At 33.4% G+C, this 13,220-nt stretch overlaps 1 protein-coding gene across 5 annotated transcripts in view; it reads left to right on the forward strand.

Annotated features, from left to right (window-relative positions):
- Nucleotides 1-13,220, forward strand: part of VPS13B (vacuolar protein sorting 13 homolog B) — a 752,513-nt gene that overhangs the window by 190,499 nt on the left and 548,794 nt on the right. The window lies entirely within an intron of this gene.

Below are 13,220 nucleotides of genomic sequence, written 5' to 3' on the forward strand. Positions count from 1 at the left end.
ATAATTAAAATAACTAATTTTAAGCACTAAGAGATTAACTAGGTATTGAAGAATAACTACCATTATATACAAAGCATAATATGCCTTATGGTGGCATTTAGCTGTTTTATAATGTATTTAGTCTAGTGAATAATAGTATGTTTCAGATATATTTATCCTATGGTAACATTGATTTTTAGGATTTTACAAAATCTCTCTCTCCCACTCAAAAGATTCAACTCAGAGAGGAAGATATTTATTTGTCTTAGTCAAATAAAAAGACAAAGTGTCTCAAAGTGTCATTGCTTAAGAATCACTTTGGAGGTGCTGCTAAAATGCAGGTTCTCAGGCCCATCATGTTGTGTAGGTGAGTCCTTTCTATCTGACTTTTAATAAGTACCCATGTGGTTTTGATACTAGTTACTGACCTTTACTCTCTTTACCATTTAGTGGCAGGACTTCCACATCTGTATAAATCTGAAATTCTTTTGTACAGTTACATCCATACTGTCATGAACTTTGAATACTCTTAAGTACATTCAGGGGATGTTACTTATTTGAATGCATGAGCCTTCATATTTCGATTGATAAAATCAGTCAGATTACGTTATACTCATCTTGTGGTACTATGCAAAATATGTTACAAAGCAGTTTTGTTGATTGTAGTCCGTGGAAAATAAAAATGAGTAATATTGCTATAAGATGTCTGAAATGTTTAATAGTCTGAATAATAGTAACATTTATCTTTATATTGTACAGTTCACTTTGTTTTTTCTGGCATTCCACCAGTGCCATATCCTGAGAGTATGTCTTAATAATCTCTGCAGTAAACTGTCAGTTTGGCTTTTGAAGCATTGTCAATTAAAAAAAAAAGTTGTAATATAGTAGTATATTTCCCTAATTGACCTTATAAGAGAATAACTTTCTTTTTTCTTTGTTATTCTTTGATTATATATTGCTTATAAAAGATTTAAAGCTTGGGCATTTGTTTTATATCTTTAAATTTTTTATTAAGTTAAAGTAATACATGTTTATTTGAACACATGAAGCAATTTATGGATATATAAAGAAATATTTTTTAAAGAGTTAATTTCCTTTCCACTCCTCCTTTTTCACCTCACTTTCTCTATGCTTGTACAAACACATTTGTAGGTTTGTGTTGAATTTAAATGAGTTTGTACACATATTTAGGAACCTGCCTTTTCAGTTAATACCATTGTTATGGTTATTATTCCAGCATAATAGTAGAAATGTAACTTGTTCTACTTAATAGCTGCATACTACTTTATACTATTTGAGTACTGTTCTTTATTCAGCCATTCCCTTCTTGATGAACATTTATTTCCTTCTTTTTGCCACTCCTCATAGTGGTATAACAGATAACTTTGCATATTAATATCCAGATATTTTTTATGTTCTTATGTAAGGTGGATCTAAACTATGGGGCTGTAGGTCAAAAGGAATGTGTATTTTCACTTAATGAATTTCTTTTATTAGATATTTAACATTTTATATACTTTTTTTTTTACAAAAATACATTGTAGAATATGGGAAATACTAGAAAATACGTAGAATGAAATAAAAATTATCTGTAAATCTACCAGCAAAAAATCAATGTGATAAATTGAAGCATAACTTTTCAGTTTTTTTCTCACTATCTTCCTTTTTCCAATTCATTATATCAATTGTGTTTAAGCAGCTAAGGTTTATATTTACGTTAGCAGGAAGACTTGGCAGAGTAATTTCAAGGCCCTCATGTTTTAAATGTAGATTTGTCTTTATTTTTCCTACTACTTTTGCTTGGAACAGGTGACAACTTCCAATAAAACTTGTAATATAGTCTAGAAAGTACATTATTAAAAGAGAAAGGAGAAATAGCTGTGAATCAGGACTGAGAAAGCTGGAGTTGTGGATGTGGCTTCTCCCTGATTAGTCCTGGGAGTTCAGTTAAGTTACTTGACCTCTCAGAACCTCAGCTTCCTCTACTGTTTCCAAATGTGGAAAACAATGACTTAGTATTTTGAGAGTTATTTATTTGCAATTGAAAAAAAAAAGAAGTAAAGATATTAAATGGTCTGTTGACACATGGTCTTCTGTTTCTTAGACCAGAAATGATTTAAAAGTTTTCCAGATTGTGTCAGGGAGTTTCTTTACGTACCCTTACGAGTTAGTCCTGATCAGTTGTTCTGATTTCTTGTCACTGTAGGTTAGTTTTGCCTATCTTTGAAATTCATGTAAATGCAATCATATTATAGCATATATTGTTTTGTATCTGTTTTTTTCTTTCAATAGAATGTTTATGTGATTCATTGAGGTTGTGTACATACACACACACACACACACACACACACACACACACACCCCATATATCCCTGCTATGCATAATTATGCTATCCTATTTAATATCCATCATTTATTAAAATAGGTAGGATAGGTTGATAGGTTCTAAGGAAAAGTGAGTTGCAGACCAGTATGTACAGCACCATGCCAGCTTTATTAGTAAGAGAATGATTGCTGTATTCATGTATGTGTGTGTATACATGTGTGTATGTTAATGATGGATAGACAGGTCAAGTAGGTAGGTAGATTGATATTTGGGTTTGGAAAATGTTTTATGGTACATATAAAACAAGTACCAGTTGTTACCTTTTGGGAAAATGTAGGATATGGATGAGGTGGAGAGTAGAGTACGGTAGGCCCCCTTTTTTATAAACTTTAAAAAAGCCATGTAATTATGGGGATTTTGCCTTTTTATGGTTTTTAATGTTTGTTTTTCAGTATTTTTTAAATGGGTAGAGGATAGAACTTCCCCCTACCAAATAATGAAAAATTTTAAGTATTCCCTTTTTTCCCCCAGTTATTTTATTCTATTATGTCCTGAAGAAATGCATCCTTTAATTTAGCTTTTAGCATTATAGAATTGCTCCCAACTTCCCACAAACAAGAGTATTCTGCTCATTATGGTTTTTCATGGGTGTTGTCTGTACATGTGTGTATGTGTGTGTGTGTAGATAGCTGGCTATTTGTTCTAATTAACCCTGCTCCCCCGACTCCCAATTCATTTCCTTTTAAGAGGTCTCTTAAAAGTTCTAGTAATTGTTTACTAAGTATAGAACTTCTAAACAAGTGAGATATGATTCATTTAGGTAAATGACTAGCTTTTCAGTATTTGTACTGAATATTTTAAATTCCTAAAGATGTCTCATTTTTGGTGACTGAGGCAAACAATTAGAATTAGTCTTAGGTATAGATTTAACTTCTAAACTTCTAAGGAGTCAGTGAAACCAACTTGAAAAAAATGAAATGTGTATCATAACTTATTATACCTTAGTTACTGTAATTTATAATCAAATCCATACCTACTAATATCATTAATAAATAAAATATAAAAATAAAATATTAAATCATTAACATATTAATTACAAGCAAAACATAGCATTTAAAAAAATATTATTATTATAATGATGTAGCCAGTCTCCAAAGATGGCCATGGGTCGTGCTTCTCATTATTTATGTCCTTCTATAGACCCATCCCCTTGAGTTTGGGCTAGTCTTGTGATGACTTGCTTTTGACCAATAGATTGTAGAGAGGGTGTCACTGTATGACTTCTGAGGGTAGGTTATAAGAGACCTTGCACCTTTTGCCTGAGTCACTTGGAATATTTGCTTTGGATGAAATTAGCCACCATTTAAGAAGTCCAGTGTCCCTCAGACTGTCATGTTGTGAGGAAGCTGAAGCTAGCCACATAGACTAACGTAAGGAATGAGAGAGAGAGAGAGAGAGAGAGGGAGATGCTTGCCTATCTGGCTCTCAAATGTTCCAGTCATCTTGACTGATGGATCTGACATGAGTGATGAAACCATCTTGAATCTCTAGCTCAGAAGAGACTTCAGATTGTTTTAGCCCCAGCCAGCTGACTGGAGCTGCATGAGAGAGACTCAGGCAAGAACCACCCAGATGAGTCCAAAAATCTACAAAATTGTATGGGATAAAAATAGATTGTTGTTTTAAGCCACCAAGTTTTGGAGTAGTTCCACTGGAATAAACAACTGGAACAGTTAGTATTAACTAGAATTTGTTTTAAATGTATTTTAATGTGGACATTGAATGCCAAGATTCTTTACTCATCCCTACCATTTGACACTTTTCTTGATGACAGTATTTCAGGCCAAAGTATACTGATGTAAATGTTTGACAGAGATTGTAGATAAAGGGTTGTTCTGAGGTTCAGAAACAAAACTTAGCCTGATCCAACCTGGAGCATTTAAGGCTACTAGGAAGCTTTAAAGAGCTATGAATCACACCTCAGGGACCCATCAGTAATATGGGGATCCAGGTTGAATTCCAAGTATTTCCTATTTATAGTCACATAAAAGAACAAAATAAGACAAGATAATTTACTTGAAAAGAATTTTGATAATTGTAAGCCTTTTACTCCTTACCTCTCACTTACTTTATCTCTTCCTACTTTAGATTGTATTTTTGTGGCTAGAGTAGTACTTAATAAAGTTAGGCTTCTAGTAGAAAGGTGGGATTTGTATCAGATTAATATGATTTTTAAGTTCCTTTATAGTGTCCAGATAGAAGAAAACATGAATCGCCTGATGTCAGAGACTGCTGGTGTTTCTTGATTACTAACTCTTTGACCTCAAGTTCACTGAAGATTAGTATATTAGACATAATGCATTCAAGCTCATTTTCTAAGTTATCTTTCATGTTTTGTCAACTGCCAGGTGGACTTTGAGCGTTTTGGGGGAAATGTGGTTAAAGTAGTCATAATTATCAACTGCCTAAAGTGCTTACCTGGCATTTTAAAGAATATTAATAAGGTCACATTTAATTTGGTTGGGAGATTTCACATGAGTGCAAAGGGTTCATGTCTAATATTTTCATTTATTTCCCTAGCCATTTGTAGGTTAATGTACTCTCATCATATTTGAGAACTAAACATTTGTTTATAGTCTAAGGTTAACATAGCGTGTAACTTTTTATAGTTAAATATTCTGGGTAATTCTGGTCAGAAATCACACACATTGCACATTAATCTTAAATTCATATGAGTTGAAAAGTAGAATTATAGATACGATAAAACGTATTACAGAACTGGTAGATGTTTTAAGGTATACTGATTATGATTTGTAAATATCATAGCCAAGGTATGCGTTGGCAGTAGCTTCCAAAAACCAAAGACAGACCTGAAAACCCTTTTACATTTTTCACTTAATAAACCAATTTATAGATTATTGCTCATATTGAAAGCTAAAAAAACAAATTCCACTTTTCTCTGGCCATTCTAACAAAAACTTAATAAGTAGGCATTGCTTTAAAAAATGACACAATCCACCAGTTATTTGGTAAGACTAGCATAATCATAAATTTCCGATCCATGCTTTTTCCAAAAATACTAACCCATATTGTTCTCCCTGGACCTGTTGTAAGGATGACTAATCCAACTGCTGAGGTCTCCCTTTATGTGTTTGATGGAACACTTGGCTTGCTGGACTACAGCTGTGTGTTTATGTGCAGTGCACACCTGCAGGGCCTGACAAATAGCTGTAGTATGCAAAGGATACAAAATTACCCTGGCAGTGCTGCACATAAGGAAGTTTCTGTTTTGAAGTCCATATGTGTGTGTGCTTGAGATGCCAGCTGGTGTATTTATGTTGCATGCACAGATGTAAAACTGCCAACTGATTTTATACCAAATAAAGTCTAATCTTTTTATACGTACTTTGTGTCAAAGTTATGAAGTGGTACATAAGAATGTTCTCACGACTTAGGTCTTTTAAAATAAAAGGTGCTATTAAAAATATGAACTCTTGACATGACTAGGAAAGAGGATAGTGACATACATGCACGGTATTTCTTAACTATTATCTTTGTGTGGAAGAATGTTATTACTGCTGTATCATTATATAAATAAAGGCTTGATTTTGATTATAATCATTAATGATATGTATCCCTTTTTGTGGCTAGAGTTAGTCAGGGCTATGTTTAATCCAATTTATGAATCCTGCATTGTGAAAGCCAAATTTATATAGTTACTTAACTTGAAGGTTTTTGCCTTTCTATATTATCAGTATACCTAATTTTAGCAAGTTGAAATGATAGTTTTGGGTGGCATTTTTACCAGTGCACTTAAGTTCTGAAAAATCCCGGTATTTATAGGGATAATATTTTTTGAGTCTAGGGAAATTTAAACATCAACATAAAAACAGTAGAAAAGCCATTTATTCAGAACAGGTTTTGAAAGAGTCAGGGGTTTGGTTTCTTTTAACATGTTCCCTCTAACTAAATGAATATATCTGTTTTACTTAATGTGTCCATTCTAAACAAGAATAATAATTTGATAGTTGGGAAATTGATCTTCAAATTAATACTTGCAAAGTAGACTTCTCATGACTGCTGCTTACCTGCAGGTTTATTATAGTTGGAATTCTTCTATCTGATTAATGTTTGATAGTCATTTCCTCGGAGAGCTATCATGGCTTACCAGCAATTGAATTTTTTTTACTTCCAGTATTAATCGGCATGGCATGTTTCAGGTGACTTTTTTCTTTTTCTTTTTTTTTTTTTAAAGATTTTATTTATTTATTTGAGAGAGAGAGAGAGAGAGAAACAGCATGAGAGGGGAGAAGGTCAGAGGGAGAAGCAGGCTCCCCGGTGAGCCGGGAGCCCGATGTGGGACTCGATCCCAGGACTCCGGGATCATGACCTGAGCCGAAGGCAGTCGCTTAACCAACTGAGCCACCCAGTTAAAAGTATTGACTTTTACTATATTTGAAATATGTGTACAAATTAAGAATTTTTTTAGACCTTGCACAAGAACTCGTTATCTGAATGGTTATATTTTAGTTTTGCTTTACCTATAATTTCTAATGGTTTTTCTCTATCACTTTATTTGATCTGTACTAGTTTATAAATATTTGTAAGGAGAGAAAAGGAGTTCAAGTGCTTGTACAAAATCATTAATTTTAATTAGAAAAATTTAATAATATAAAAATATGTTGGCTTATTCTATCCAATTTTGCAATTGGAACACAATGTGTGCTTCACATATGTACATCTAAATATATTCTTATTCTGGCATTGATGTAAGTTTATTTTAACTTTGTATTTATAGAACTGTCTTATCATAGTTCCTTACTTGATTATACTTGTGCTGATGTTTTCTATAATGAGTATTATTCATTGTTACCCTAAACTTGTGATTATTATTAATGCCTTTACTTTTATTAAGTAGCACCTTGGTAGGTATGATTTCTCTTTCTTGAGTAGTAGGTGTTGCTTTGTCATAAAAGGTTGTGCATTTGCTTTTATTTCCAGCATGATTTTACTTGAACTTGATCATCTTATTTCACCAAATGTGAAAAGGGTCTGAGCTTTTAGAGTTGTCCCTTAGTCTTAAATTTATGAATTTTGGGGATGCCTGGGTGGCTCAGTTGGTTAAGCATCCGACTCTTAATTTCGGCTCAGATCATGATCTCAGGGTCCTGGAATTGAGCCTTCTGTGTCGGGCTCCTGCTGAACGGGGAGTCTGCTGGAGATTCCCTCTCCTCCTTTCCCTTTGTTCCTCCTCCCTGAAGTAAATAAATACATCTTTTTTTAAAAAGTATGAATTTTTTAATATTTGGTTTGACTTGATTTTTTGATTGAAGCAGGCTTCTCAGTTCAGGAAGACTGCTTCATTTGGAATAAGCTTTATATAATGAGACAGAAAAGTAGAGGAGAAACCAAACCATATTTCCTAATGGCTAACCTGAGTGACAGAATGGTTTGGCACGATGTATAATTAATTACACATCAGAAGTACATCAAGAGACTAGAAAATTCCAAAAAAAGGCAGAGTAGAAAGGCAGTGTAGTATAGTTGAATGAACTCTTGTTAAGGAGACAGACTGTAGTCTGGGTATCACAATTGTGTGACATTAGGTTAGTTTCCTAGAGTTATAGTTGAGTTTTTCCACTAGGGAAAGGGAATAGTAATTCTATTTTAATAAAGTTGATGTATTAATAAGGTGATAGACATAAAACTTTTCCCAGGGTTAGGGTGTGGAGCATGTAGAAGGTATTGAATAAATGTTGACTTCTTTTTTTATGGCAGTAGTAGTAGGAGTTGGAAATAAATTAATTATGTAGGAAATAATAGATGTAAAGTTAACTCATAATAGAAACAAGAAAGATCATTAATAAATAAAAGATTAATCATAAATAAAAGAATATTTTAAGAAAGGACCAAGCGTCAAATTTTTACAGCTACAAGACAGAGCCTTTTATTCCTCATTTGAGAGATTATGTTCCATACATTGCTTGGTTATTTAGTGCCAGGGCCAGCTTCTTTTAGTAGGGTATCACTTCAAACACTGCTGCCGCCACTGCAGGTTGCAAGCACATGATTGAAGGCTTCTAGTTCTCAGCTCATGCCCAGATGTCTTTCAATAACTATAGCCAGTAATTTCTTCAAATTGCTCACTTTATCAGCAGCACATGTCATCAATCCTGAAGTGCTTGCTCAAGTCAAACTGCAGAATCTTTAGCTTACAGACACAGCTGCAAACAGGTGAACAGGCAGAAAGTAATTTGTGCAGCTTGGTGGCTGTCAGACGAAAGACAGACAATCTGTGTTTAAAACAGATTGCAGGCCCTGTATGGGCCAGACAAAAGGGATTTCTCCAACTGCAAATAATTCCAAGGTTAACATATTTTCCTTTCTGCCATTAGGTGATTTGTTAAAATTGGAAACAATGAACATTATAAATCTACACAGAAACTGGAGACAAGATGAAAGAGAAAATCAGATCACTAAATAGGTTTACATTTGTCTTTCCAAAGAAGTACAACTGGCATTCATATAAACTATTTTCTCACAAATTAAGCCAAATTATAAAATAATTCTTTGAAACTTATAAGATTATAAATGTTTCACATTGCATTAAGAATTACTGATATTAAAAAATAATGAAACCTGAACCAGTGGAGTTTTTATAAATATATTAGTTTCTAGAGTTGTTAATTTGTGAATGTTAGTTTGCTTTTTCCAAATATTATTTAGCGTTTCCCTTGAAAGTTTATTAATGTAAATGTTAAAAGAAGCATCTGCCAGATATATCAAACTTTTCAGCATGTAAGGACCTATCATTATAGAACAAAAATGCTTATGGAGAAAAAAACATTGAGGACTTAAGAATTTCAAAAAGCATTCCCACATTTTATGTTCCTGGTGGTTACTGGCACATGGCTCTGAAAGCTATCTTCAATCTGTTTGTAAGATAGTTGCATTTTAGAAAAATGTTCCGCATTTGCATTAAGAATGTTCATTTTGTCCATGTATCTTAAAATTGGTAAACTGTGTTAATGAGATCCTAAATAATCAGTGTATTTATTACTTGTCAGCATTTGTCCATAGGAGTGCTTACTAAAATAGACAGGAAGGACTATATAACATTTAGCTTTATGAGTACTTCATCATGGAAGACCTTCTTTGTTATTAGCTACCTGAGCTTACGTCTCTGATACAGAGAGCACTCTAAATGAACGTGACCGATTTATTCTCTTTTATTCTCTGGGTCTCTTGTGCTTTCTTTCATGTTTCATCATCATTTTGGTGGTGTAATTGTTTTTAGTGGTTAATGAATCTTTGTAATACAGTGTTTAAGTACATAGCCTTCAGTGTCAAACTGATTCAAGTCCCAGTTTGGTCATTTTGTGTGACCTTTGACAAACTTCCAGTTCTGTTTTTCAGTGATGATAGTGCTATTTATGTAACTCATGTTATTTTTATGATATTTCAGAAAAAGTAATATAAAGCATTGTGCATGATACCTTGCACATATTTAAAGGTTCAATATACCTTAGCTATTTTCTGCTAGAATTTAAACATCCTGGGGAGAGGGAATGTGTTTGTCTTGGTCCTAGCTGCTTCCTAAGCATTTGTCATCATGCCTTGAACACTGTAAGAATGTAACTAGTCAAAATGAATTTATAATTGGTTCTATAAATTTCAGAGTCCACTTTGCTGATTTTTTTTTAATGATAAGTCTCTTTTTGCTAAATACCTTTACTTCCGAAATTAGAACAATTCTGATATATTTTTGGAGTATAGACAAAATAGAGGGATAGGAGTATTTATTTTTTCTTACTCAGTTTACCTAACACGAAGAAATTATTCTGGATTGTAGTTATTTTTCAAATGTCATTGATTTTTTTCAGCTTCTTTAGTGTATAATTGACAAAGTTGTAAGATTTGATATATTGTATTTTTTAAAGTCATGATTTGATATATACATTATGAAAGGATTAATTAACACATCCATTATACTTATTTTTATCTACCTATATAGTGAGAACATTTAAATTTTACTCTTAGCAAATTTTGATTATAAAAACAGTATTATTAACTCTAGTTACTATGTTATATACATTAGATCCTTAGGCTTTATTCATCTTTTAGCTGTAAGTTTGTGTCTATTGACCAACTTCTCCCTGTTTCTACTGCCTGGCAAACACTGTTTTTACTCTGTTTCTTTGACTTTTTTTTTCTTTTTTTTTAAGATTCCACATTTAAGTGACACCTTGCAGTATTTCTCTTTTTCTGTCTGGCTTATTTCACTTAGCGTAATGCTTCCAGGTTCTATCCATGTTGTTATAAACAGGACTTTTTTTCTTTTTCATTGCTGAATAATATTCCTATATACAGTCCACACACACCACATCATCTGTATCCATTTATCCATTGATGCACACTTACCTTGTTGTTTCCATATCCTGACTACTGTAAATAATGATGTGAGATACATGTTAATGGAGATATCTCTTTGATTTGTAATGCCAGATTATTTTGTGAGTATTAGCCTTTTGGTCTCCAGACTGGCCTACCATTGTTCCTTTTCCTCTCCATTATTAGGCCAAAATTTGAGGGTGTAAGTGCACAGGTATTAACTTTCAGTCTTGTAGGTTTCTCAGATCAAAACCTCTTTGCCTCTAGAGCAGTAGTTAGAGTTTCTAAAATACACTGATGTGCAGGTCCCCACCAGACCTCTTATTTTGAAATCCCTGAGGGTGGGGCCTGGATGTTGGCCATTTAAAAACAAAAACCAAAAAACTCTTTGTGTCAATGTAATGTGGGTCCAGGCTTGAGAACAACTGCTCTAGAACAGAGATTGGCAAAGGATGGCCCATGGGCCAAATCTAGCCCACTGCCTGTTTTTCACTGGTACACAGCATGGTTGTTTGGTTATTTGTTGAGTTACTGTCTGTGGTCTATTGTGCGACAACAGTAGAGTTGAATAAGTGCAACAACTCACAAAGCCTAAAATATTTGCTATCTGGCTCTCCACAGGAAAAGTTTGCCAACCCCTGCTTTAGATTTAAGTTCTGACTCACACAGCTTTGCCAGTTCCCCAGCTTTCATGTTAGTCTTGATGCAATTGATTGGTGAATTAGCTAGATTTTTGGTTATATTTTTATTTCTTGCCTAATGGATTGTGGGCTGTTAGAGGACAGACACTATATTTTATAGCTCTTTGAATACCTCATCACTTAATATAGTGAATTTTGCATTGTTTTGTCTAAGTAAATGTTCATTAATTGATGCTAGCTGTGGAACTTAGGACCTTACATGAGGGCACCAGCAAGGGGCAGCATGGAGCTTTTGCCTTGCACAGTCAGTTATTTATTATTTACTCATTCATCTGTAATATTACAATATGTTAAAATAAATGTTATAGTATTTTACACTATTACCAAGCAAAATTTTATAATTATGGCAAATATCCTAATTTTTAAAAAATTTCTTTAATGCCCTTGGATCTAAATTATTTCTTTTATCATTTGCATTTAAGTTTCAGATCTCTCTCAGCTACAAAATAGCATGCTACATTTTCATCATCACTATTTTAAAAATTTCTCTTCATTCCTGCTTCAGGAACTTTTGGCAGTGGCTGGAATATTTATGTCTTGGAAATATTTTGGGGTCTGGCAGATAGGAGATTGATCCAACTTTAAAAATAGTTTGGCCCTACTTCCAGGCCTTTAATGGGTCTTAGCTTTGCTTTTGTTTCTAGTGTGCTTAGAGTAATTTTTTAATTGTGGGTTGCTTAAGAGAAAAAACAGCCATGAAGGTATCCCATCTGGGCTTCTGTTTTATTCCCCTGGAATTATGTGTTCAACTAGTTTTCAACTATTACCGCACAAAGTTTTTTCAAGCATTCTCTTAGCATTTGTTTCCCAGTTACTGTTAGTACACATATGTGTGTTCTATATTTATTAAGAAAGTAAGATCACCATCTTTAAAAGATTTTTTCATTTGAGTTGTTGAATAAAGTATGTTATTTAGGGCAGGGAAAAAAATAAGGCACTCAGGCAGGTTGCTGACTGCAGTCCAAATGGCTGATCAGAGAGTCTTTATATGCATCGGTAATGTGTTGTGCAATATAAGCTGAAATATATTCCACAAGGGAGGAAAACGGAATAGGTTACATACGCTGTTCCTAAGTGCAATGAATATAAAACTCCATTACTCACTTTAGGCAGGTGCTTTTTATATGAGGCTTTAAAGAAATATAAAACTGCTGGTGAAGTGATTGGTTTGTATAGACACCACTTAGCTTCTAGTGCTTTGACCAGATAGAGGCTGGAAGTATTCCTGCAAACATTTCTTGAATGATTCAGGGATTGAAGGTTAATATTCTCTTGGTGTAATAACCCATCAGTATAAGCATTGTATCTTGTATGTGAAATTTGTTTCTGACTTGGTTATGAGAAATTATTTTTCAGTGACACGGGAATAATGTTCAAGTTTTTCTTTGATAATGATTAAGATTAAATTGGCCAAAATTTCTTATGTGTACATATTTAAAAATGTTTTTGAAGAACTACTTAAGTAATATTTCTTTGTAGTTTTCCGTATTTGTTCTTCAAGAACTTTAGATTATTTTTTTAGGCATGATTGGATAAACTTTTGGAATACAAAATACTTATTTTTGGGGTAGCTCTGCAATTAGCTGAAGAATATATGACGTGTTCTAATTGGTTCATGAAGATTTATAGTGGGCCCAGCTATACAAGTTGCCTATGTTTCTCTTCCCTTTAGCTCTTATAACAGGTACCTGCTTATATTTTAAACACTGAACATTCTTCCACAAATGAATTTTCATAAACATAAACTAAAAGGGAGATTGAAAGGGTAATAAATAGGTGGTGTTCCAATTTGAGGTTTTAAATATGTGAACCAGTTTCTTTTT

Source organism: Zalophus californianus, chromosome 4 (assembly GCF_009762305.2).
Source record: "Zalophus californianus isolate mZalCal1 chromosome 4, mZalCal1.pri.v2, whole genome shotgun sequence".
NCBI classification, from domain to species: Eukaryota; Metazoa; Chordata; class Mammalia; order Carnivora; family Otariidae; genus Zalophus; species Zalophus californianus.